At 39.7% G+C, this 25,687-nt stretch overlaps 1 protein-coding gene across 17 annotated transcripts in view; it reads right to left on the bottom strand.

Moving 5' to 3' along the window:
• Positions 1-25,687, bottom strand: part of BICD1 (BICD cargo adaptor 1) — a 171,356-nt gene that overhangs the window by 106,054 nt on the left and 39,615 nt on the right. Inside the window, exon 2 of one of the 17 annotated variants that reach the window (XM_069003103.1) lies at positions 8,412-8,495. The exons of the other annotated variants lie outside the window; for them this stretch is intronic. The gene's annotated coding sequence lies outside the window, so the exon portion shown is untranslated. The remainder of the gene's footprint in view (positions 1-8,411; positions 8,496-25,687) is intronic. 17 annotated transcript variants of the gene reach the window in all.

The raw sequence follows: 25,687 nt of genomic DNA, 5'->3' as shown, positions 1-25,687 counted from the left end.
TTGTGAAGGACAGTGTTGAAATTACAAAGCTTCCCAAAAAACTATTATTCATATGTAGAATAAGCAGAAATCATATAAGAAAGACTCAATCAGTTTCCTAAAATACAGTTTAACGCATGTAACAAGGGGGTACATGCTCCCTGTAGGTTTTGTTTGCTCTGGATTTTTTTTTGGGCAGTTCTCTATTTACAAGATACCAGAGCTTCCATCACTGATCTTTGGGCATTATTCAGTAAATTAACAGAGAGTCTTTTCCACTAAGTTTCTCTTGCATTAAGTTTCTTTATTTTCAATTCAAGTAGTTCACCAAGAAGGTAATAGGTGATAGTCACAAGGAAAGCAGAATGGGGAAAAAGTATGATTTATTTTATACTTGAATGTTTTATCACAAGTCTTTGCCGTATCTTCAGTAGCCACAAAATTAGAGCCTAAAAAACTATCACTAGTTTAAAAACTAGATAATGCTACTACAACTTTTTATGTATATATACACACACCCCCATATATTTATAGAAGGCAAAAAAGATGTTAATGCCAAAAGCCTAAACCCACTAACAGGACAGAGTTCCAGGGATGCCAGCTATAGACTTGCCTTACTTTCTTCACTAGGATTGCAAATAAATTATTTCTTTTAAAAATAGGCTACTTGGCTGAATATATGCATTTTGATTGTTATTTTCTATCTCTTCACAGACAAGGATCAATAGCATTGGCCCAAATTTCTTCCCAGCATACGTGACCACGGCAAGAGAACCCAGGTCTCCTGGTCCCATGGGAAATGATCTGTATCAGTTGTAAGGCAGCAGGAAGGATAACAGACAAATAAGCAGGAAATGCTATGGGAGATGGGAGGGAAGAGAAGAAATGAACCTCAGTGCTGTAAGACAGAGATCCTTTCAGACCCTTAACTTTCCCACTACTGTGACAACTGCTCGAAGCAAGACTAGTCCTAATTTTGGAGTACACAAGATACACGGCACTGTAGGAACCCCAAAGGAGCTTCCACTTCAAAAGAAAGGTTCATTGAATTTACCAGATATTTGCCTTCCCCATTTCCTCACTAATAGCACATCTAACATCCATTTTGTGAGAAGAGCAAATTGCCTGTCCAGGATGCACAGATTATTCCATGGCAATAGCAATTAATCTCCTGACACAGCAGAGACAGCAGCATATTTGTGCATCCTAACACCTTGATCAATTTTATTGAACAAAGCTGCTGCCCCTTCTAAAACTGCATCTGAAGGAAATATCCTGGACTGCTTCTTTACACCAGATCCCTCTATAGGATAGATTACTCATGATTTTTGAGGTGAAATAAGGAATGAGGCTCAAACATTTAAAGACACATTTCTTCATCCACAAAAGCATCCTCAGCTCTTCAGAGAGATGGGGAGCTAGGCAGCACACAAGATACTGACACAGATAGCTAAAGGAAATTCAGTTTCAAGGCTGGTTAGGTTTCAACTTTCATTTTAGCCTATTGAAAAGCACTGAAGAACCACATTTCTGAAAACATGTGAGAAGAAAAAAAGAGAAAAACACTCAGTAATTCTAAGCACATTTCTAACAACTGCAGACCAATTTTCTGCTTTCACTGATGAAATGCCACTCAATTCCTGCATGCCAAGGGGTTCGTATTAAGCTGAAACTTAAGTCTAGAATCTCACAGCACACCAGGGAAAATGAAAAGCTCCTACAAAGATGATCATTCCCCCACATTAAAACTTCACCTGATATCTGGGTCAGCTGGAAAATGATCACATACAACATATGCCCACAGTGCCAGCATGGTGGGCAAGCAAGCCTGCAATCTGTCATTTTAACACTTAAAATAAAAACATCTTTGACAAAAAAAAAAAAAAAAAAAAATCCGGTATTTTGCCTTCATTTACTGTCCCTTCTTTCCTTGCTAGGAGCCAATTAGAGACCCATCAATTATATTTTCAAGCTGCTTTGTGGTAAGTGTACTTTCACACCTAATTACTCTGCTTACTCTATCAGCCAGAAAACATCTAATTTCCTTTTGCAGGTACCCTCTGGGTTTATTCACAATATCTTCTGTAATGGTCTGGGCCTGAATTTATCTTCCCTGACTAAACAGGCTGGTTTGAATCACCTATCCATTTTTATCTGTGATTTCAAAATGTCTTGCCTATTATTTCACAGAGGTTTCATGCCTGCACAGCCTGTATTTTCTAAGCATCAAATTGACAGCATCAGATTCTTCAAGGTTTGGGGAGTATTTTTTGTTTTCCTTGTACACATCAGCAGCATCCTTAAAAAAAAAAAACAAGCTGAAATGCCATAAATAGTTGCTTTATGACAATGGTAAGGAATACTTTTCAATATTTATAAATAATGTGTGGATATGTATATATATGTAGCAATTATAATTGGGGATATTTACTGCAGTGAGAGCATGCAAACACATTTAAAGTAGTTGGATCTTGTACTTAATTGAGGTGGGGGAGGAAGAGAAGGGAAGGGCTGCTTTTAAGAACTCCTCTCCCTGCTTGGATTCTGTCCAAGTTGACAGCCTGTAATATAAAGTAGCCTAATGAAATACTAAAGATTATTTTCCATGCATATATTAAGCATGGAATTTAACTTGCTTTTAACTTGTTTTGAAAAAAAACAAAAAAATCATACAGCTTATTGACAGAACAACCATACTTAGATGTTATATCCTGCACATTTCAAGCTCATTTTATAGTTGGTGCTCCTCACTTCTATAGTTATTTGCTTCACTATTTTAAATAATACATTTTTCATTAAAGGAAAGAAAAAAGCCACAACAAAGAAGAAGTGTTTTCCCTCCCACTCACTCCCCTACACAATTTATTCATTCAGCAGTCCTGGAAATTCAGTGGGGAATTATCAGCCTTCTGTTCAGCTACAGACCAGCTCTAGGGACACAAGTAGGAGGGTAAAAAAAAAAGCAGCTGTGAATTGCTGCTGCCATCAACACCAAACCTGACTGAACAACCTTTCTGATAAATTACAGAAAAGAAGATAAGACAGAAAGAAAATTAATTTCCTTTATCAATAAATGCTAAAGAAATAAGATGACAAAGACAACCTGATACATCAGTGAATTAGGTAGTTTAATAAAAATCAGCTCAGTGTGACTTAAGAAATCAAACCAGCTGTTCTGAATCCAAAATACTACAAGTAACTACTGTACATACCTTTGTGCTAAAGGAAGAGAGGGCACAGCCTTACCTCTGCCAGGGAGGAAGGCCAGCCTGTGATATTTGTCAGCCCCCTGCTTCCCAGCTGCTACCTTGGCCATGGGTGAAATAAGGAGCACCCAGATAGAGGAGGGGGTACTGATCCAACTGCTCAGATCTCCAGCAAGAAGTGTTTACAGAATCACACAGCTATTCTAGGAAGATATTACAGGAAGAACCAGTCACTGAACCTAAAGCAGCTTAGAGAGGTGTCTCCTCAGGCAGCCACAGGAGACCCATGGCCCAAGGAACAGACTGACCTATTGCACTGGGAAAAGCTGCAGCCACCAAAAACATCCTCCAGGCTCCAAGGAAACAGTGAGCGTGAAGTGCCACCCACAGATAAAAATCTAGCACGACATGAATATGCTCAAAGTACAATTTCCCAGCTACAAAGTCTGGGCAAAAAAGACTTGCCCTTTTCTTCTTTGGTTTGAGGGTTTTGTTTGCTGAGATTTTAATTATTTTTTTTTTTTTACATTATCCCAGAGATAAAAAGATAAAACGTACATTGTACGTGACACAAAAGCCTTTCTTACAGCTCAAAGAGACAGGTTGTCCTTGTATCAGCCTCCAACAGGATGGGGTCCATGAGAATACCACTGATAGCACACAGCAAAGTGAGATATTAAACACTGCCCAGTGCCACACAGATGCACACAGTTAGCTGGGAATGAGCTAGATCAGACACCAAAATGAGTGTGAGTTTTCTTGGTATACTGTTCCCCTTCAAACTGTCAGATGTTTCCAGGTTCTTGGGTAAAGTAGTTTTCAAGTAAATGATAAACCCTACAGGTTTTCATACCTACAGCCTGCATTTACAGGGCTCAGGGTAAGGAATATATGGATTTTGAGATGCCTAACCTTAGAAAAAAAAAATGCATCTGCCCACCTGAAGTCATTGATGCTACAGAGCAGCTGAAGGTAGTGGCAAGGAAAGAATAAGATAATTTCTAATGATGTCTCTAACAAATCTTTTCCAACTCATTCCAGAAAGCCAAGACAGAAGGTAAGAATTAAGCCAGGCAAGTGTTGTTCCTACATGAGAAAATATTCCTGCCAAAAAATGGATTTCATAGTCATATGAACTTTATCCAACACAAGAGACCAGAATATCTGCCCATGTTATGTCTTCATTGCTTATTCAAGACTATTTTTACCATCCTTCTTATATATTGCTATCTTGGAATAGAGATTTACCCATAGGGTTCTGAGATTCCAGAAAATCAATTTAGATAAATGATTTCCTGCGTTTCTCTTGTTCAGGTACCTGTAAGAACTTTGCTGTGGAGTGAATTTAAGTCAATTGACATCAAGACTATATTTAGGTTAGTTACTCATTCTCCCCTTAAGAGAAGTAATTTCAGAGCTGAGAGGCATCCCTACATCATGCACTCAGAGCCAGTTACAAGCTCTCATTTAGGCAGCTGCATTATGTGAAACGTTATTACACAAATTTAAGAGTTACTGGGATCCACAGATTTTATCTTGCTATGTTTTCCTTTAGGTCATGAAATAAAGTGTGACTGTGAATAATTGCCAGGGTCAGGTAACACAACTTAAGGAATGATTAATTCTTTTCGAGAGGCAGGGTCTCCCTGTGGGGGAAACATCACCTCTACCTCACCCCTTCCAATAAATCCCCAACCACAAACAAATATATCCTCCCGTCATAAAACTTTCCATTAAAGATGTTCCTTCTCTACTACAGAAACAGCTAACACCCCCCATTCTATAGATATGATTTACAGATACTTTTTTTTTTATACAAACACCTCATTCCTAAAGCAAGCCAGATGCAGCGATTACTATACTCACTTAAATAAACACATTAATCAAAGTCTTTAGAGGGAGCTAGATTCATCCCACTGCCTTAGGGCCAGCATTAATCACAGGTGAGGTCATATATACCCTTCAGAAATCTTGACTAGTAACTCTACTTATGCTTTGAATTCACATAGTGAAACAGCTGCTCAACTCCCTAGAAGCTCAAGATGTAATAACTATATGCACATTTATCTCGTAAAATGTTGTCCTGAAGAAGCACGTTAGAAAATTTAAACATTCTTTATTTTCATCCGTCCTCCCTTTTCCTTTCCCTTAAATATCACTAATGCTTCTGTCAAATGAGATTTTTATCTTAATCAGGACCTAGACAATGACAATTATCTTGAAGGTTCTCAAGACTAAAGTGGATTCTAAAAATTTCAGCCCTACCAAATTCAAATGGAAGCTCAAGACATCTTAGCTGATGTTTTAAAATGCAGATTTACCCTCCTACCTGGTAAAATATACAAACTTAATGGCAAAATGAAGTGGTAGTGATTTTATTCAGCATGTAAGATGAATGTAAACATCAAAAAAGTTCCCTGCACTGACACTGATTATCAGCAATATCATTGTTCTTTAAGTGTAAGCAAAGCATTTCACCCTAAAGGGGTTGAAAAAAGGAATCAGGTTCACTTCAAGTCATGAAGAACAATAAAAGCAGTGCAAAAGAGATTCAGCATTAGTAGAGCAAAAGCAGCAGCACTGCAAAACCCGTTTTAGGACACAAAACAGCAACAAGATTGATCCAGTTGGTTTTTAAGTGGATTTTCAATAAAGACACAAAAGAATTCTCAATCCAGGAAAGCACTTAAGCACGTGATAACCTCAGCCCGTAAACAGGCCTCCAGGTTTCCATGGCACTAATAACAAAGATGATGTTTCATTGCACTAGGACAGAACCCCTTATTTTCTCCTTGCAGCTACTCAAGTAATTCTTTCAGGCTGAAAATGGCCTGGGTTATTCACAGACAGACTCACTATTACCTGAAAAAAAGATCAGTCAGATATACTAACCAGTATGTTGTCCTGGGTGTTTTTCACAATCCTAAAACTGAAAATTTTAGTTATTCCATTTTCAGGGAAACTCACATAACTCTAAATACACAAGTAATACAGTATCATCTATAAACAATCTTTTTTTAAAGTCATTAGATAAAAGGTGAGGTAACACAATTCTGGGTACTTCTATTACATTTAGTCTACCCAGAGCAATATTTTGGAAGAATCCGATAATGGTTAACTACTTTCAAAACAGCCAATCTTCCACCTGTGTTTTAGAGACAGTAATATGCAATAATGAATATTTCACAAAAGAAGTGGGTTCTTGGTCTGTTTCCCCCAGTGAAGCTTAGTGCTCAGTTTAATACAGAGAGACAAATGCACACCTGCTTTTTAACAAAACTCCACGCCATTAGCAAATTAGGGAATGATCTCACAAGACCACACTATCTTTTTTGACTAATTGAGTTTTATTTGCCATCTGCAGCAGCTTCAAAAGCATAACTTAGCACAGCTCCAATGAAAGGAAAAGCTGAAGTCATGTAAACAGAAAAATTCAAAACAAGTTAATTTGTTTTCCTCCAGCAACAAATTTAGGAAATGTATAATCCTGAGCAAAACATGCACTCAAGTTTCCACCCAATCTGTCCTACTCTGCCATCATAGCCAAAGCCAAGCACTATTTCAGGGTCCTCACTTTTCCTACCAGCCCCAAGTAATTGCCCTCATGCAGCTGTCTCCCAAAAATCTACCCAGGAGCAGAGATGCTAGAGGGAAATAAAAGTGAAACAGACTTTCTTTAAAAATTTTATAATGAACTGTTTTTACTTAGTTAAGGAACATTTGACTGTTGTTTTAGCTGGTTTTGATTCCGATCTGTGTTGCCTGAGTGTCAGTACAAAACCCTGAGGGATTGCCTCACTGCACCTGCAGAAAGGAACTCCATGGACCCACAACCCTTAGAGAACTTAATAGCTGAAGAACAAAATTCAGTAAAGAATTGTTTAATGGTTTTCACATAACTAGACATGAATTACCTGTCATAAAACAAGAAAGATATCTAGAGAGAGTTAAGGAGTCAAAGGCCTATACACCCCAGAAAACTTGATTAATACACTGCAGCTGCAGTAAGGGAGCCACTTCATAGGCTTGTACACCCCAGAAAACTTAATCAATAGTATTGTCTAACCAGGACAGCAAATTTGTTAAAGCACTGTTTAGCTGGATAAAACTTGGGTTATCCATTAAACAAAGATAGATGAGATGTTCTGGTAGTAATTGAAAGAAAAAAAAACACCTATAACCATGATGCAGTAAATTGGGCAGACTTTGAGGAATGTCTATAAAAAAAAATTGGATGTTACAGTGTATATAAATGTCTGAAAATTGTTGTTTCTTTGAAGACATCTACAGAGAATAAATTCCCACTATGTTCCCAACCTTGACTCAAAATTGTTATTAGGTATTAACAGCTTTTTGCTGTTAGATTGAAAGCTCTTTGTTTCAACAGGGCATTTCTCTCAGCCACCATGTCACATTCAGATGCTTTTAGGACAGGCTGGCCACAGCCCTGATGGCAGAAGCACCTCAAATCAGGAACTGGCTGGTCCCCACACCTTCCTCCACAGCCTAACTCATAACTATGCATTGCTTGGGTCAGAGGTACATGATTCCAGGCTGCCATCAGCTTCCTGACTGTTGATCCAAGAAAATACACTTGCAGAGCATCTTTTTTTCTGGAGAGAGTTGGTTTTTATCCAAAATCTAAGCCAGCTTGTCTCTTCAAATGCACAAAAGGTTATTTTACCCTCTGTACTTCAATCTCAGTAGAGGAGAGAGCAGCATAAGAGCTCCTCTACGTCTTCTTCCAGTGAGAACAACAAAATGAAGTATTTTGAAGCACTGTTTTTGACAGTAACAATTCCAAACATATTAACTTTAACAAGAAAAGCTCTTAATGCATGTATTATATATTTACAGAGGGGATTCAGAAAAAATCCCTAGAATAAAGCCACACCAACATAGTTGATTAATATTTTCTGTTTCTAATGTAATCTAAGCTTGTTTATCTCAGCGAAACTTCCTGTTTTCCCTGCATAACCTGAAATCCCTTCTCCTCTAATAAGATACAGAATAGAATACATCAAGTTCCTCATTTTTGGTACAATTATCTATTTACTCCTCCTACAGGCCAGACTACAGCAGAGTTAAAGTGAGCAATGTGGAAAACATAATAGCTCTATGAATCAATAAGGATATTAAAAGTGCAGAGTAGAAAGGACAGCCACTGCCAGGAGATCATGGTCCAAGGATTCTTTCCACTGCACCTCTCATTTATCTAACACCTACCTGTGATAAGAGCTTTTCCCTGAGCCAATTTATTCCTCTGTAGTTTCTCTGGTGTTACAGTCAGCTAAATTACAGAACTTGAGGCTACGAGAGAGAATTGCAGGATAAATATATTTGCATTGATTTTACTAATACACATCCAGCAGGATCAGAGAAAGCCTCTGGTCTGCTGGCAGAATGTTTCACTCAACTTGCATACTTCTGGCATATGTCTACAAATCCCCCTTCTCCCTCCTTGATTAAAAATGCAACAAAATACACAAGTGAAAGCAAATTTTTTGCCACTTCCTTCAGAAGAGAGTTAATATGTTTGACAGTTACCTAAACTGAAAAGCCTTCTCTTCAAAAAACACTTAATGAATCACCATCCCTTAATATACTCAAGGAGGCATATGCAGATTAATTTGCATCTTTAATTCAGGAGTACAGAACAAGTAACAGGAGAGTTGCAGTTGCTGCCTATACACCTACTTCTCCCATTTGGAAGTCACATATTCTCCAAGAGCATCTATTATACATCAAATATTCTTATATACTTCACCATTCCAATTCACAAAAATCAGATTAATCTGATTGCTAATGTTTTATGCCTTTACTAACATCGCTAATACTCATTGTATTGCTGCTATGGTTCATGGAAGGGAATAAAAGCCTATACTGAGATTTTTAGCCCATTTTTGAATTCTGACCTAAGGTTACAGACAGCCAACTCCAGCAAGGGCACTGGGTTGACTTCCCAGGTCTGGCCACAGCCAAAAACTGTAGGATAACATTGTTGAGATGTGAGCAACTGAGATCCCACTATTTGCTAGGAAACAGAATGGAAGGTTGGGGTTTTTAGGCAGTAGAAATTAACTTCAAAGTCAGTAAGACAAATGTTTTATTAACTCAAATGTGTTTATGCATGTATATGGAACTAAAGTCTTCTGTACTTTGAAGTGATACACATCTTTATCAATAGCCAGTTCAGGAAGCAAAAGAAAATTATCCACAGGTAATCTTTGGAATAAGATGCTAGTAACATGAGATTGTATAAAAACACCACAAAACAACCCAGTGGCACAACAAGCAGTGCCTACAATCTGTTTGTGGAGATACCATCCATGAGGCACACTCAGTATGACACCTGTTGATCACAAGGAACAGAGATTCTTTTCCATCAGTTACTTCATAATGACAGAATTCAATTACAGCTACAAAAAAAATGGCAGCAAAGTGCCCTCTGCCTGTCAGCTTCTTTCTGTGACAAGTCTAAGCCCTAGACAAAAAAAAAGGAAGAAAATATAATTCATTCTCATGAAGAAAAAGGATTTGATCACAGCACCCAGAGCCCTGTACCAGCTGTATGCATAAACTTTGATTTACTCGGCAGAAGTGGAAGATTTAAGAAGTCATAATGATAAGTACACAGACATGAAACAAGAAATTCATAGGCAGTGCTTCTGTCTGGAAAAAAAAGGAGATAATACACTGAATAACGAGGTTTTCTGTTACCTAGGTTTTGATGGTGAGATTGCAAACGTTATTGCCTAGTCAGATATTCAACAAACTTGCCAGTGCCCAAACCCACAGATGCCAAACAGGAGGGAAGCAGTGCAGTAAAGGTTACACAGCACAGGTGAAGATCCTTGGGTTAGCCTGAACTAACACAAAACTGAGCATGCAAGGAAGAAGCCTTGCAGTCTTTGTCCAGGGGACAGATCTGCCACTGCTGGTGGAATGGCTGATCAATATTCCCTTTTATAATTGGGATTCACATCTACAATGACAGCACTGCTGGGCTCATCTCACACATACTGTCTTGCATAAACTCCTACCTTAAGTGGGCTGCAGCCCAATCTGTCGAAGTTGAAAGACAGTCCTTGAATACTTAAGCTTGGAGTAATGTAGATGAAAAAAATAAAACAAGCTAGGGCTTTCTTGCACAAAAATCCCCCAAGTTACTATTACTTCAGTTAGCTTATGGATGAGGAGCTGGGTATTTCATTCTTCCCTTTTCTTCTACGTGCTTCACAGGAGTCATGACAATGGAATACACCTGAAGCTACTCAAAGCCTGTTGCTTTTTTAAACTGATTCTTTCCGTCACAGTACAAACATGTTTTCAGTCTGTTTGTTGAAGATGGAGCCCTGTCCCTTACTACTGTCCTCTTATGTCTTAACTCCTAGTTAATTTTTCTGAAAAAATGCATAAACTATACTAGCTGCACCTCTGATAACTCTGTTTTTCTCTCACCTAAAAAACAAAATTCATATTTCCTTTTTATCTTTAAGATCCTCTCAGAACTGGTATTTCCAGTACCTTAACTGAGACACTCAAAGTAAAGGCTTTAGCAGAAGTTGCATGATTTTTCCATCTTGCAAACAGAGCTGATAAAAATCACATTTATTCAGAGAAAGAGCCACAGCACATGGATCACATCGGATGGATAACTCCCAGCATGACTGGAGTTTTCAGTAAACACAGCAAATGACATACTAATAAAGCAGATGATAGATTTGGCACCCAGAGGGCTTTTTTTTTATAGTTCCTTCTTTCTCCCTGTCTTACTCTACTGGCAATCTTTTCCCCTACAGCATATAGAAATCAGACTAAGCAAAGACAAAATGCCCTGCCAAGGACTGTTCAATGACATGGGCAGGCTTCCACCTGGCTCTTCAGCAATCCCTCAGCCAAAAACATTAATTAGTTACAAACACCATCATGGAAAACCATCTTGAAGTCCAGCCTAAAATCCAGCCATTTCATTATTTAGGGAGCACTTTTATTTTTTTCGGCACCATTCTCCACACCCCAAGTCCCAGCCATCTTCACATTCATAAGGAATGCAACCCTGCAATATCACTAAAGACAAAATGCCAATCCCATTTTAGCTCCCAAGGCTCTGCAGTGATGGCTTGTGACAAGGTAATCCAGGCATGGTATGATTTCAAGACCTGAGATCTGAGCTGGCAGCCCTGGATAATGTTAGCTCTACTGCTCCAAGCATCCCCAGACAGAAGGACACAAGCCTCCCTTGGGTCCTTCTAGTCATACACTGCTCATGCCTTCCCTTGCCTTTACCCTTCCTGGAGCTGCCAGTATCTCTTGCTTGCTCTGTTTGCAAATCTGTATTTAGCTCGTGCCCAAATTTGAACCCTGCCCTTCGAGTTGACCAATCCTCAGGACTTCTCTCATCACAAAAGCACCTCAAGTGGTCCTGCTGCTTCAGGGATTGCTCCCCACGGCAGTCTCAGTCCTTTGTCCTCAGCCTGATCCTTTTGTCCTTCCTTTTTTAAAGGTGTCTGGGACTGAACTCACGCAAAAACAATTTTGACTTAAGGCAGGAGAGATGAAAATCATCTTTGTACTCACTCGTGTTTCAGCCCATTATTGGATTTTGATGATAATCTGTTTGCTTCTCTTTAGATCAAGAGATTACTTTTTCATTTTCAGGCCATGGTAATGAAAATGTTTTCTCTTTCTTTTAACCATTTAAAAAAATACTACTAAAATTTGAAACAGGGACTGAGCTATGAAGCTTGCCTGTTTAATTTAAAAACATTTTTAAACAGACAAAAATTCTTCAGTTTAAACAGTACCGAGACGTGCAACAATAGCTGTGTACATGTACACATATACACACCAAAAATCAAATTTCAGCCATACAGAATAAGGTGCACTCCAAAATGCCACTGAAACCACTGATTTCACCTAAATCTAGAGCACACCATATATCACCACCACTTGCATATACCCTGATGAAGCGGTTGTGGGTGCCAGCAGGAACCCCTTGATTTACTTTGGAGGATCTTAACTCAGGCCTCAGTGTTGTCCTCACAAATATCCTCATTTTCTGGCTCTGGCCAGCAGGTGAGCATGAAATGGAGAAATATGGAAATCAGATGACAGGTAAAAAAGCCATCTGTTCAGAATACACCAAAAAAATCGGAATTTATTTTGTTTAAACATACACCTGCAAAATGTATATTCACCTGCAGTTAGTCTCCTGTAACTCCCAGCTTACCCTGAAAGAATAATTTCCATCCGCTTTAACAATGTCTGAGATCAAAGACTAGCTTGATTACATGTTTTCAGCATGAGAACATTGTCACACATAAGAAAAAAAGTCAGAAAGTCAAATTTGCATTTTAAGCTCAAAATAACTGTCAAACCACTAAACACAGAAAGGCAGCCTTTACATCAGCCACGTCACCTGAAGCTGTCCTCAGAGGAAGAGCCAATGAGGGGTGGGTGGATGAAGCTCAGCCAAGCACTCCCACAGATAGCAGAGAGGAAGGGAGGCAGGACTTTTGCTTCCCTACTAGACAATCTCAAACTTACTTGAAGGCATGGGATAGAATTGTTGTTGACTGTCCCAAAAGATAAATCATTGCACCCTTGACAGAAGGAATGAATTACCATTAATTTTATTATTTGCCATTACAGTTTTCAGTCAAGAACTGTCACGGTTTAACCCCAGACAGCAACAAAATCCTGAACTGCTGCTTTCACACTCCCCTCCAGTGGGAGCATTCAAAGGGTAAAAAGGGAAAAAACACCTCATGGGTTGAGATAAAAGACAGTTTAACAACTAAAGCAACATCCACACACACAAGCAAAGCAGAACAAGGACTTCATTCACCACTTCCCATTGGTGGCAGGTGTTCAGCCATCCTCAGGCCAGCAGGGCTCCATCACACACAACAGTGACTCAGGAAGACAATGTCATCACTCTGAACATCCCCCCCAGCCAATGCTACAGCTTCTTCCCCCTAGTTTATATGCTGAGCATGATGCCATATGGTCTGGAATATCCCTTGGGTCAGTTAGGGTCAGCTGTCCCAGCTGTGTCCCCTCCCAACTCCTTGTGCTCCCCCAGCCCACTCACTGGTGGGGCTCGGCAAGAGGCAGAAAAGGCCTGGACTGTGCAAGGCATGCTCAGCAATAACCAAAACATCCCTGAGCTATCAACACTGTTTTGGTCACAAATCCAAACAGCCCCAAACCAGCTGCTCTGAAGAAAAAAAAACTCTGTCCCAATCCAAACCAGAACATTGTGTTTCTGCTTAAAAGGGAAGTAAGGACATGCATTAAGCTTACTAATAAAACAGTTAACTGCCAAGAATGATGGCAATGAACCTGACTACAGAGGAAAGAAGAGGAAAACACAGAAGATTAGCATTTTAAACCTTCTAATTGCAAGGAAGAACAAATTGTCATGTTTAACTGAGGATACTAGATTTGAAGTAGGAGTAGCACATCCTCATGAAGTTGAAAAAACAACCAGACCTCCTCCAAGCACATGGTAAAGCACAGCAATTACATCACAGATGGCAGAGAACCAAGAAGTTGCACCTCACCAGCAACCCTTACACAGATAACAGGCTAAATTTCTCATTCTGCCTCTCCCATTAATTGTATTACTACACCTTCCCATCTTTCCACAGGACCCAAAGTACTACTTTAAGCAGTGTGTCAAACAGATCCTGACATTTTCTTCATGACTTGCTTCTTGAATATGCTTGCCAAAAATCAATTATCAATAAAAGTCAAGAAGATGCAAAAAGTCAAGAAGGTGCAAACACAGGAATATTTTGCTTGAGATTCATTATCTACTTGCTTTAAGTTGATGCAGAAGCAGCCCTTATTTCCAGGAATCTCTTGCATCATTACATTGAGCCAGTTACAGACATAGTTCTGAAAATACGCTGATCAATTTTTCTTAAATGATTTGCAGAACCATCTAGAAGAATGCAAACATTCAAAGTGCATGTTCCCAAGACCTATTAGAATACTAAACCTAGCTCTCCAGCAGCTCTGCATCTGTTGTTCCTCATCTTACAGCATGCCACTTTTTTGCTGTTAGAAAAAAATCAATTATAGAATTATCAGATCAACATTGTATTTCCTACATAATTTCTCTTCTGTACTATTTCAACAGAGGAAGTATTGGACAGTCTGCTAAAGGACAGACTACTCAACTACAGATATCTTGACTCAGTCAGCCTGTAGGACTGGCCATTAAGATGGCGTTATCCCCAAATTTGTATCAAAAATCACCCCCCCCATGGAACTGTTCTTGCAGACTACAGTGCCCATGACACACGTCATCCCCTAGCCTTCCCAAGAAGAGATGAAGTAGCACAAAGCCTGCAGAGCAATTCACGTAAGAGAAATAACACAGTGAAGGACAATGCAAGGACAGATGTGGTGAAATAAATTCTTGCATGCACAGAGCACCAGCCTGCTCTGTACCCCTAATTAGGCAGGGGGGGAGTTAAATACACCACCTCCCTTTCCAGAACCTCCTCTCGTTTTCTCAAGCAGCAGCCTTCTTTTACAGAGCTTAAACAAAATACACACCTTTTCCCCCACCCCCCAATAAAACCATCCATTCACATTAGTGAGGTCTAAAGATGTGGCTAAAGAGAATCAAAAGAGTGCAAACAGGAGGAGCAGACAACAGTTTGTTTCCTTTGACATGGCTCTTGCTGCATTTAAGATCATATTTAGAAAGACAGATCAAAGAGCACGGATAAATCTGCAGAAGTCCTTAACTTTACCCTCAAATCTCACATAAATTCTGAACTGTCACGATGTTTTTGAAGTCTTATGCAAATTCCCTTTTCTACTGCAGTAGAAGCAAAAACAATAAAAGGGAGAAAAGGATACTGGTATCTTCTAGAAAACATTCTTTTCAATATTCCAAGCTCATCCAGCTGCTGAACACAGCAGTACATCCTCTACATCAAGGAACTCCAATTTAACTTTTATTCCATGTCTAACCAAGGAAGCAGACCAAGACAACAGCATCTTAGGTTCTTAGTTAATGCATGCAGAGAGCTGTAATACCCACAATCATCTGAGAACTGAAGAGACTCCCACTAAAGCTGTCGCTGAAGCACAACATATTAGGTGTTGTCATGAATGGAGCATACATCAAGAGAGTTTCATTTATATGACATGATAAACTTCCATCCTAGTGAATTAATATGGTGTTAAAAAAGGTGTTATGGAGCTCCCACATCTGAACCTTTCCACATGAAATTCATTTACAAAACTGCCTGAACAGAATTTGTCTGGTCAATATGCTGTGTATGGACATCTCAGTTGTGGCAGTGAACAATTCGTCTGTACCTAAGACAAGACAAATGAAAAAATATTGCAGCAAAGAAAGTTGTGTGCTTGGCAAAAGAAAAGTATGAAGCTTGCACTTATTAAAAGGAACCGGTTTTTATTTCTGTTCCTTACATTTCCTCTGCTCCAATTCTGAAGCTCAGAGAGTAAAAACAAGGAAACCAAGTATCTTCTTTTTACCTACTACCCACAGTTACAGTAAGCAAAATGAAAGTTTGTTAACATTAAAAATTTCCCTTAATTAAATATTAGCTCACAGATGCTGATACAAAATGTATCTTCAAATTAACCATATCATGGTATACTGGGATGGAGTTAACTTCCTTCACAGCAGCCCAGATGGTGCTGGGTTTTATATCTATGGTTAAATAGCCTTGGTAACTCACCGGTGTTTTGGCAACTGCTGAGCAGTGCTTGTAGAGCATCAAGGCCACATTTTTTTCCCAACTTGTCCCCTCAGTGAGTGGAGTGGGCAAGAGGCTGGGAGGGAATGCAGCTGGGACAGCTGATCCTAACTGCCCAAAGGAATAATCCAGACCACAGAACACCAAACTCAGTGATTAAACTGGAGACAGCCTGCCCCAGGTAGGCATCACTCATCAGTCTGATAGGGGGAGGTAGTAGTGAGTGATTTCCTTTGCATCCCACGTTTATTTCTCTCTTCCTAATCAGAATTCAGTTAATCAGCATTCCTTTTCAATTTGTTTGTTTGGTTTAGTTCTTGTGGCAGTGTACAAGAGGCCATGGAACAGAGCTGTACCATGGAATGGAAGAAACTCAAAGGGCAGCCAAACAGGAGCATCTCTCAACATCTCCTAGAACTGTGCCCTAGGAAGTCAAGGAACATCCATTTTAGGAAGCAAAATCTGTAATTTAAATTAGAGGAGCCAGCAGCTCATCTGCAGGCAGAGTGAGTAGGGCTGCTGGAGATCAGGAGTCACAGCACAAGCTCTGCTGGACACACGTGGTGCGCAATGAGAATCTGCGTTCGGACAAGGCTAGCAAACAACTGTTTCAATCAGAACGTGAGTTTAACTGAGCTCCCAACTATTTCTAGTCCTCATCAAGCTGAAGCTTCCTAGGTGAATGAGACTGAAAATTCAGTTTCCTTCCCAGATCTGCCTCTGATCCAATCTAGATAAACTGAAATCCATCAGACCATGACCAAATCACAGAGCGAGTGTGCACTGCCACAGCCTCGCTGCTGGGCTCCACCTCCAGCACTGCACCACCTCCTCATGCAGGTGTGAAACTGCTTGGGCAGGCTTTAGGTCTCTGCTTGGCTACTACCAGCTATCAGATCCCCAGAGCACTGTATAATTCCCATTGATTCAACCTCTAAAGCCAGAAGTAGCAGAGTAACACATACTGCTCTCTAAACCCACAACATAAGGGGTTTTTCTTTACTGACAGGCACTTCAAAAAATAAACAAAGACACAGAAATTGCTTTTACTACGACACAAAAATGTTAGCAAACAATTGTTACCTCATAACAACATATTATGTTATATCCTGATTTTGGGAAGCTAATGCTTTTAACCACACAAACAGGTGTAAGCAAAGAACAGCAGAGTCCAGGTCTTCCATGTCTGCTTGTCCTCTGCCTTCAATTCGCCTTCTTTATTCCGTTTCTGTCTTGAAGAGATTACTGTCTATTTTACACAGTGCCATAATCCTGCACACAGATTTAAGGACCCAACAAAAAATAAACACATCATTAATAATAAAATGATAACTTACATCAGAGTCAGAGCAAGTCTTCATTTGAGCAGTTTTTTAAGCCTCTTCTGTAGAGGATTAAAACCTTCTATTTACTTAGATAGAGCATATGCATATACATATTTGCATACCTATACATGTGTCTATATTAATACTTGTATATATACACCCCATACACATTCGACATCTATAATCTACAATTTTATAAATATTGCATATTAGCACTCATAAAATTTACATATGTATACGTATGCTTCATATATATTTTATCATATATAATGGTGACTAGTCACCTGCTGCCTCCAGACTGTTAAATCCATTTCTCTGTAGAGAAGCAATCCTTTTTCCAAAGGAAAAAACACTGAAGGTGCCAAAAGCAGAAAGTGACAGAAAAGTCCAAATATTGAGAAGACAAACGACCACACTGATCCCACTTGCCAGCAGGAGGGCAGAAGCAGCAGGAGCAGAGGCCCAGAGCACTGAGGGCTGGGAAGTCTGTGTGGGTACCACCACTGGACCTGGGAGCCTCGGCTCACACACTCCCTGTGGAGGACGACAGGAGTGACTGGGAAGCCCATAGAGAATATTCCAAACAGAACAGCAGGAAAGAGTCCAAAATAGGCTGTTCCAGAACAGAAATTTTGCCTTAATAACTTTCCCACCAGCCTTACTACCTCCCTTTTCAACTTGCTGCTTTATAAGCCAAAGATGAGGCACTAAAATGGTGCATTTATGGACTTGGTGGTGCTGCATAAGCTTATAACTCAGTAGACTTTATGACTGCAAGTCATTTGTATTGATTTATTTACTTCATTAGTGAGGGGAAGATGTAATTTTGCATTAATGGAGAATCAAATTGAAGAACAGATAGCTGATTAGGCATTTTAAAAATCACATTTCGTAGTGAAGTTTTATAATGGCACATCCAAAATTAAATACTGAGAGTATAAACAATCTAATCTAAAGTTAGAAACTTATATCATTGATCTGATCTGTAGACAAATGAGTTTTGCAGCTGCTTTACAAAGTCTCTGCTTACCTCCCCTACTTGATGAAGTTTTACTAGATGTGCTAATGTAATTATGAAAACTCTTTAATTGCATTAAGAGCACTGCAAGTTTTTACTCCTGGGCTTTGAAGGCACTGTGTTGATTGAGACCAACAGCTTCCTACAAACATAGTTGGATACTCAGGGAGCTCCCTTCCTACCAGCCACTGTACACAATGCAGTAAAAACATTGTGCTTTTGAATCCCAAACCATTTTGGCATTTTCCTCTGATGCAGGCTCTCCAGCAGCACTCTGGGATAATTATCATTAAAGCAATAATTTGGCAAGCATAAAATATAATCTTTAAGTGGGAAATTAATCTTCCCAGACTAGGAGATGTAAATATTTAATTCTAAGGAGCAAAAATTAATACAAGAAGTTGGAAAAAGACGTAAGTCTATGAATAACAGAACTCACCACCTTTTTTTTGGGCATCTCAAAGTAGTATAAAAGGGTAAATAAGCATTATTTTCTTGATTTAACTGTGGGAAAGGTGAGTGCAAATTGCTCAAGGCCACAGAGTGAGCCAGAGGTGTAACCAAGGTGCAAGGCTGAGGCTCTTCAGTCCCGCTCCAGTACCCTGCTATCGCACCACACCTTATCACAAAAATTGTTACAGAAGTGACAACAAAGAAATCCCCAGTCCTGTTGGCCTCCCCAGCATCACCCATCCTCTACTGGCTCTCTACAGAACACTTCCCACCTACCTTCCCCTTTTGGGTAACTCAGCCATTGGGGCAAGGCCTGCCAGGAGCATCCCAGCCAGCACCATGCCCGGGGCAGACAGCAGTGCCAGGACATCCCCATGGCTGCAGCCTCCACAAAGATAACCAGGCAACAGCACTGCTGGGTACAGCACCGTGGGGGGAGGATCTCCTGAGAGACTGAACTTCTCAGGAGGGCTGAGTCAGCTCCATCACTACCTCATGAAGATCCAGGAATGGACATAATGAAACATGATGTCAGCACTCAGAGAAAATAATCTGTCATACCAACCTAATGCAGCCTGAATCTTTAATGTGATATTGATTTTGCTAATGTTCCTCCATGCTGCCATCTAGAAGCAAAATAATTCTTCGTTATATAGTAAACTACACTCAGGGTCATGCAGTACAATAGCCAATATCATTATAAAGAAGGTTTTGTTTTCTTTTTTTTTGAGTTTTGTTGTTGCCTCTTTTTTTTTAAGGAGAAAAAAGGTATTTAAAATTCTGCATTCAAAGGCAGTCACTACCATTCTTTGCACTAAGATAAAAGCTGGTCATGCCTAATTCCAGTCATTTTGTCTTATGTCATCTAAAGAAAAGACACCTCCACGTGGCAGGCACATCCTAAGAAAGGGGGCAAGGAAGGCTGGCAGAGCTGCAGGAGTTACAGAACAAGGTGCTGCAACACTAAGTCAACATTTCAGTTCTCACTTCAAGGGCTCTTGTGCTCAGAATTTTTGTTCTTTTTCCCATCTCTTCTCACTATGCAAGTTAAATACTATTTTTTCCATTAAATGGCTAATCTTACATTTTAAGATTGCCCAATTTAAATAGGCTGAACATTCACCATTTCCCACTGATTTGGGGGGAGGTGTGCTATTTCTGTTAACACACTGCAGACGCAGGAAGCTCAGAACTAATTGAAGAGATCCAAGAAATCCTGGTGGCAAAAGGTTTTGCTACTAAACTCCTTCACCAAAACCCAACCCTTTCCTTCCCAATCCCCTGAAGGACAAGCACAAACTTTAGTACCATTCCTTTCCCTCCCTCAGACCACAGACAGTTCTCAGCCATCTTGTATCATCATTATTAAATAGAACTATGTTTCTAATAAGGAAAAGAGAGGTTAAAGGTTTTTTGGGTGCAACCCTACCAGGTGTCTAAAGAACTGTCTTTTGTCTAGGTCTTAAAGACAGCAGCATTTGTGGTTATTCATCATCTTTGCCTTTTATGCTGTAACTGCAGGCGGATGAGCTCGTTATTCACCATGTTTTCTGCTTAATCTCACACATTTCATTATGATGTATTTGGGGCTATTCCCTGCTTCCTCCCCCAAATTTGATACATTCTACCTCTCTCACTGACCTTCTCAGCAAAGAGAAGCGACCACAGCAGGTCTGGAGTTATAACAATGCACCCACATTCCACCTGCCTCTTTTTTTGAAATCCAGAGATGGCCACTGAGAATGATCCCACTTAAAGTAGGGCAACTATTTCTTTAAGTGCTGAGAAAAATCTTCATCTGGCAGACAGCTGTGGTAACTCCTGTCAGTGAAAAAATTATGAAATGCCTCTCAAAAAAGTGTTATAACTGTAGTTAGAATATACAAGATGACTCAATCCTGAAAAATTATTACCTCCATCTGTCAGATTCAAAAAGCAAGGAAACTCTATTTAGAAATCATACAACTTTCCTTCAACTTCCCTTTCCTGCAAAACCTGTATCTTTCTAAAATTGTAACCTTCCTTGTTCTGTAGCTCAGTACACTATTTTTGCATGATGCCTCACTACAGATTAGTAGTACAAATTACTTTGTTTTCTTTACTCTTTACCTGGCTGCAAACAGGTAAAAGCCTGGGGGGTAAAAAGTAATTATTAGTCATAAGTAGAAGGACCTCTGCCAGATGGCCAAGATGAAGGATGCAGTAGGTCAAACACATGTCAACTCTGAGGGAAGTTAACCATGTGAATGTTCTTCTACCAGTACTTCTATGTACTTAAAAAAACTATGGCATTCATAAGCTGTCCTGTTTTCTTCAGAAATTCATGCAGAAAAAAAATTTCAAAGAATAATGGTCAGATACAGTCAAATTTTAACAAGTATTCACACGTAGGACATGGATTTTGTCTATCCACAGGGGAGTTTTCCGTTTGTTTTTAAGGATGGCAAGTGCTCTTGAGCAAAGAAAGCATTATGGACATCAAAGCTTCACTGCTCCCAGGAGTTTCTACTGTGAAAGTATTAATATATGGTACACTTTAAGAAGAGTTTTTAAACTATCTTCTTCACGGTTTAAATGCTATCCAATTAGCTTCATTATCACTGAACTGAAGATGCTTATGAAAAAAGTTTATGCTCCAAGCATAAGACCTGCAATCTTATGTATGACAATCACAGATTTTCTGTGACATTTAGAAAAAGTGATTTTATTGAATCATTTTACTCATTTTTTCCCCCTCAGAAAAAAACTAAAATCTCAAAAACATCCTCATACTTGCAAAGTACCATCTCTGCTTCCAGGATCTGTGGTGACCTGAAAATGGTTTAGTGCTTTGATCTGGGCTGGGTTTTTTCACAGCTGTGCAGGAGATACCACCAGTGAGTCCTCAGATGACCTCTGCCTTTCCATTTTAGTTAGGTCAGTGAGATTTACTCCTGCTTTGTATCACAACTCAAGTGTTTCAAAGAGTCCATTTCTTTTTCATTGAAGTGAACACAGAAAAAACAGAATAATTGGAATAGTTTGTAAAAAGGATTGTCTGGGTCATCACAGAGTCAGAACACCTAGAGGAAAATGAAGTCACTAATAAAGCAGGAACCTTTATTCAAGAAGATTCTCTGAACAATTTCAGTCCTTCATGAAGCTGAGTCAGTGTTTCTACAGTAAAGGAAGTTTAAATCCAATTTAAAAATTAAAAAAAAAAAAAAATCTATCTACTGCAGTATCAATCTTCACTCCTGCTATTTAATTCCTCAGAGCTTCCATTGCTTCCAACCTTTCCAGCTTATGTTACATAGAAAAATAATCAAGTCCCTCCCCTCCTCTCCATGAACAGCAATGCTGCTACAGAAGCTAGGCAAGCAGGGAGGAAACCTGGCCTTTAAACACCAGGGAAAGCCTTTCCAGGGGCATGGACCTGAGTGCCAACATCCAGGCACTTTGGGGACAGTTGCTCTCCCCACCCTGGCTCCTGAGAGGCACACAGGGCCCTGCTCCTGACAGCAGCATCCCCTCAAATCAGTGCATCGTGGCAACAGCCTAAACTCGGAGCTTCGTCACACTGTGGTCACACACAGCCAGCACGTAAAGGAGCTAAGCAGGGATCAGGTAGCTCCTGCCACCCAGTATTTAGATTTATTTTTTTTCCCTTTTACATGCAGCCAGATTATTAATTTTTTTTTTTTAAATCACCCTTTCAAGGGGAAGCAAAAGGCAAGCCTGAAAACATTTCCAGTCGTTTCACAGGACAACTGAAAAGGAGCAAGAGAGCTTGGATAGGCAGAAATGTCAATAGTGTAATTCAATCAAGATGTACTTTGCAGGACAAGTAATGGGTTTCAGGGCACCTTGCAGTAGTAAAGGAACCCATCAGTTTATGGAGAGGGAAAGGTCTCCCTCACATTCCAGCTCAGCAACATGAAGAGCTTCACAGACCTTTGCCATGGGTAGAGTTGATAAAAGAAATTGAATTAGCCATGCTAGCTCAGTTAAATATACACAAAATTAGACTAGGGGAATTAGTGAAAAAACCACTACAAAGCTGATTATATGTTAAGCATTAGCTACTAAGAACATTCCTGTCATTAATTACTATAGTGATTATTTTAAATCTGGACAATTAACATTTTGTTCTGTAGGTCTCCATTATCAGTACTACCTTTAAGTAAATGCTATCAGCATTTATACATTACTTTTAAAGTTTTGCTTTTTGAAGAGATACAGATGATTTTGAATTGTTTTCCTTTAAAGAAAAAAAAATATGGTGATTAGGTTTGTTCAAAAACAGGATTTTAAACTTGCCCATTTTGCACATACACACCCTGTAACAGGTCAGTTTCCAGCACCCTAAACTGTTAGGGACCACAAACACTAATTCCCATGTGTCATATGAACAGGAACAGAGTTTTTACCACGTGTTTGAGGGATGACAATATGCTTTTCTATGCTGTACTGGAAAACACTGCTATAAAAACCATGATTTCATACATTGCCATTCCTAATCAGCTGCTGGCAATATTTGCATTATTTAAAGCTGCTTCTCACACTAAGTGTGTGTTAACTCAGCACAGACTTTCTTTAACCATTATAAGGTTCAAGAAGCCATGCAACTTTTCTTTAAGCTCACCAGTGAACTTCCATTACCCACTTCCCATCCTCAGATGAGCTTCTCTGTTTCCCAGCCACTTAACTCCCTTGGCCAGGAGGGTGATGCACACTTTACACTACTCATCTCCCCTGCAGCTCATATTTTGGGGCACCCAGAGTTACCCCACAGGAGTGGGGAATGTTGACCCATTTTGTATGAAGTAAAGGGCCTGTCTCTTCCTGTATTTCCTGGTACCAGCCTTACTCTTCTGTTCTGCTCTGAAAACACCCAAAATAGAAATCATTTAAAGAGTCCAGCTCTTTAAATGGTTGCTAGGTCACATTCTCAATGAAAGACCATGAAAGATTTCTAAAGAAGCTTTCCTGAAGCCTCTGAGCCCTGTGGCAATACAGACACAAAATATTTGCAACCTAACCAAAAAATTACTTATTTTAAAACTCCTATTGTAAAACTGCCACAAAACCTCTTGTCATTAATTATAATTTGGTTTTTGTTAGCAATGTTTTAGAGACATTATTTGTTAATGTAAGCTAAGCCAGTAGCCAACAGGTTCACATAGGTTTATGAAACTCTGCTTGTTATTTTATACCAGTTTTCAAAAATCAAAGCAATTTTGATTGAATAAATACAGTTTTTGAGCAAAGATTGTGTGTATGCACCCTGCACAAGCAGGCCAAGGTGCACAGCTTAACAGAATAAGGCAAGCACAATCTGCTTCCATGAAGAGCCTTCCCTGGTCCTAACTCCTTCTCCTCCCCCTGCCTTCCACAGCCCCATCATCAGTGGGATGCATGGAGCTGTGCTGACTGCCAGATCAAGCACCCAAAAAAGTCAACCCAGTACACACTCAAAAAGAAAAAACAAGACAAAAAAATAAATCCACAAAGAAAGAAGCCTTTAATTCCCTTTTCAGTCATCAATGATCCTGTCTACTATTTGGTAAGCTGGCTGTAGGTCAAATAAGCTTGATCTACAGCCCTACCTGCTTTACCTACAACAAAGTAGGGCTCTCATCTGCTTCTTTCAAGGCAGCAGCTCTAAAAGTAGCGCGAGAAATATAAGGGATGAAGAGAGGATTTGTTGGTAATTACTACTGTAAACCACAAAATCTACAGAATAGCAGTGCAATTCACAAGTATTTGTCATACATACACTTGTTTTCTGTTTTCAGTGAGGTATGAAAGGCTGTACAAGCCAGGCAAGAGCCCATTTTTGCTCTCCAACAGCCAGCAACAGCAGAGCCTCAGGGAATCAGCTCATAAAGAGGCAAAGCATGCACCACCATGTCCTCAGAACACACTCTAGCTTGTGAGGCTCAGGCTTGGAGGCAGAAATACCCTTTTCCTATTTAACAGACTTCAGTAGATGTTCCTGAAACCTATTCTGTCACTTTGTGAACCAGTGCAGAGGGCCATGTGACAGCTACACAGCCTAACTACATTGTGCAGAAAAGCATTTCTTTCCTGTGCTTTGAACCTGCAGCCTACCAGTTACACTGGATGCTGCCAGCTCTTCTGCTGGAGAAACACAGGGAACACTCATTCCCCAGGCATCTCCCCCCTGACAGTCACAGACATCCATCATATCTCTGCCACTGTAGCTCTTTTCCAGCCTGAAGAATTGTAGTACAGTTCATCATTCCACTTTCAGAAATCATTCTTTGCTTTAATCACCCTTGTTGCTCTTTGTCCACATCTCCTCCAGTTAGACTGTGACATTTTAAAAATGACCGTACCTCTTGATTTCAGGTTTGAGTGGGGGTTTTGACCACTACTGAGAGGCTGTTTTCATAAGAATGTCTTTTACAATCTCAAGGCATTACTTCTGAAGGTAAACTGGCAGCTCAAATCAATACATTGATTTACCCATGACCTTCTGCTGCCCAGTTGCTCAATCTCATAAAGCCCATCTGCAATTTCTCAGCTAGGCCCCAGTCTGACTACCCTGAATACTTAAGCATCAAGCAGCAGCTCGTTCACTTCACTGTTCACTGCTTTTCCAAGTTACTCATCAATATATCGAGCTGCACAGGCTCCAGCAGAGACCTCTGCAGTCATTTACTGGTGCCTTGATTTCCACCATGGGATTTGCCCATTTTACTGATACCTGCATTCTGTAATTTTTTGTCCATTATTAATTCATTTGAAGATTTACCTTGCTGGTCCATTGCAGTGTTGGGGGCTTTTAATTGTTGGGTTTTTGTTTGGTTGGTTTTTTTTTTAATAAAGTGTGGTTGGTGATATTGTCAAATACCTATGGAAAATGCCAGTGCCTCACCTCACCCAACAATCATCTCTGTTCACACGTTCACCACGTGCTTCAAAGAACTCCAGTAATTAAATGGGGTAAAT

The sequence above is a fragment of the Aphelocoma coerulescens genome, chromosome 1A, assembly GCF_041296385.1.
Source record: "Aphelocoma coerulescens isolate FSJ_1873_10779 chromosome 1A, UR_Acoe_1.0, whole genome shotgun sequence".
Classification (NCBI taxonomy): domain Eukaryota; kingdom Metazoa; phylum Chordata; class Aves; order Passeriformes; family Corvidae; genus Aphelocoma; species Aphelocoma coerulescens.
The sequence above is the reverse complement of the archived record's forward strand: the minus strand, read 5'-3'. Positions and strand labels throughout refer to the sequence as shown.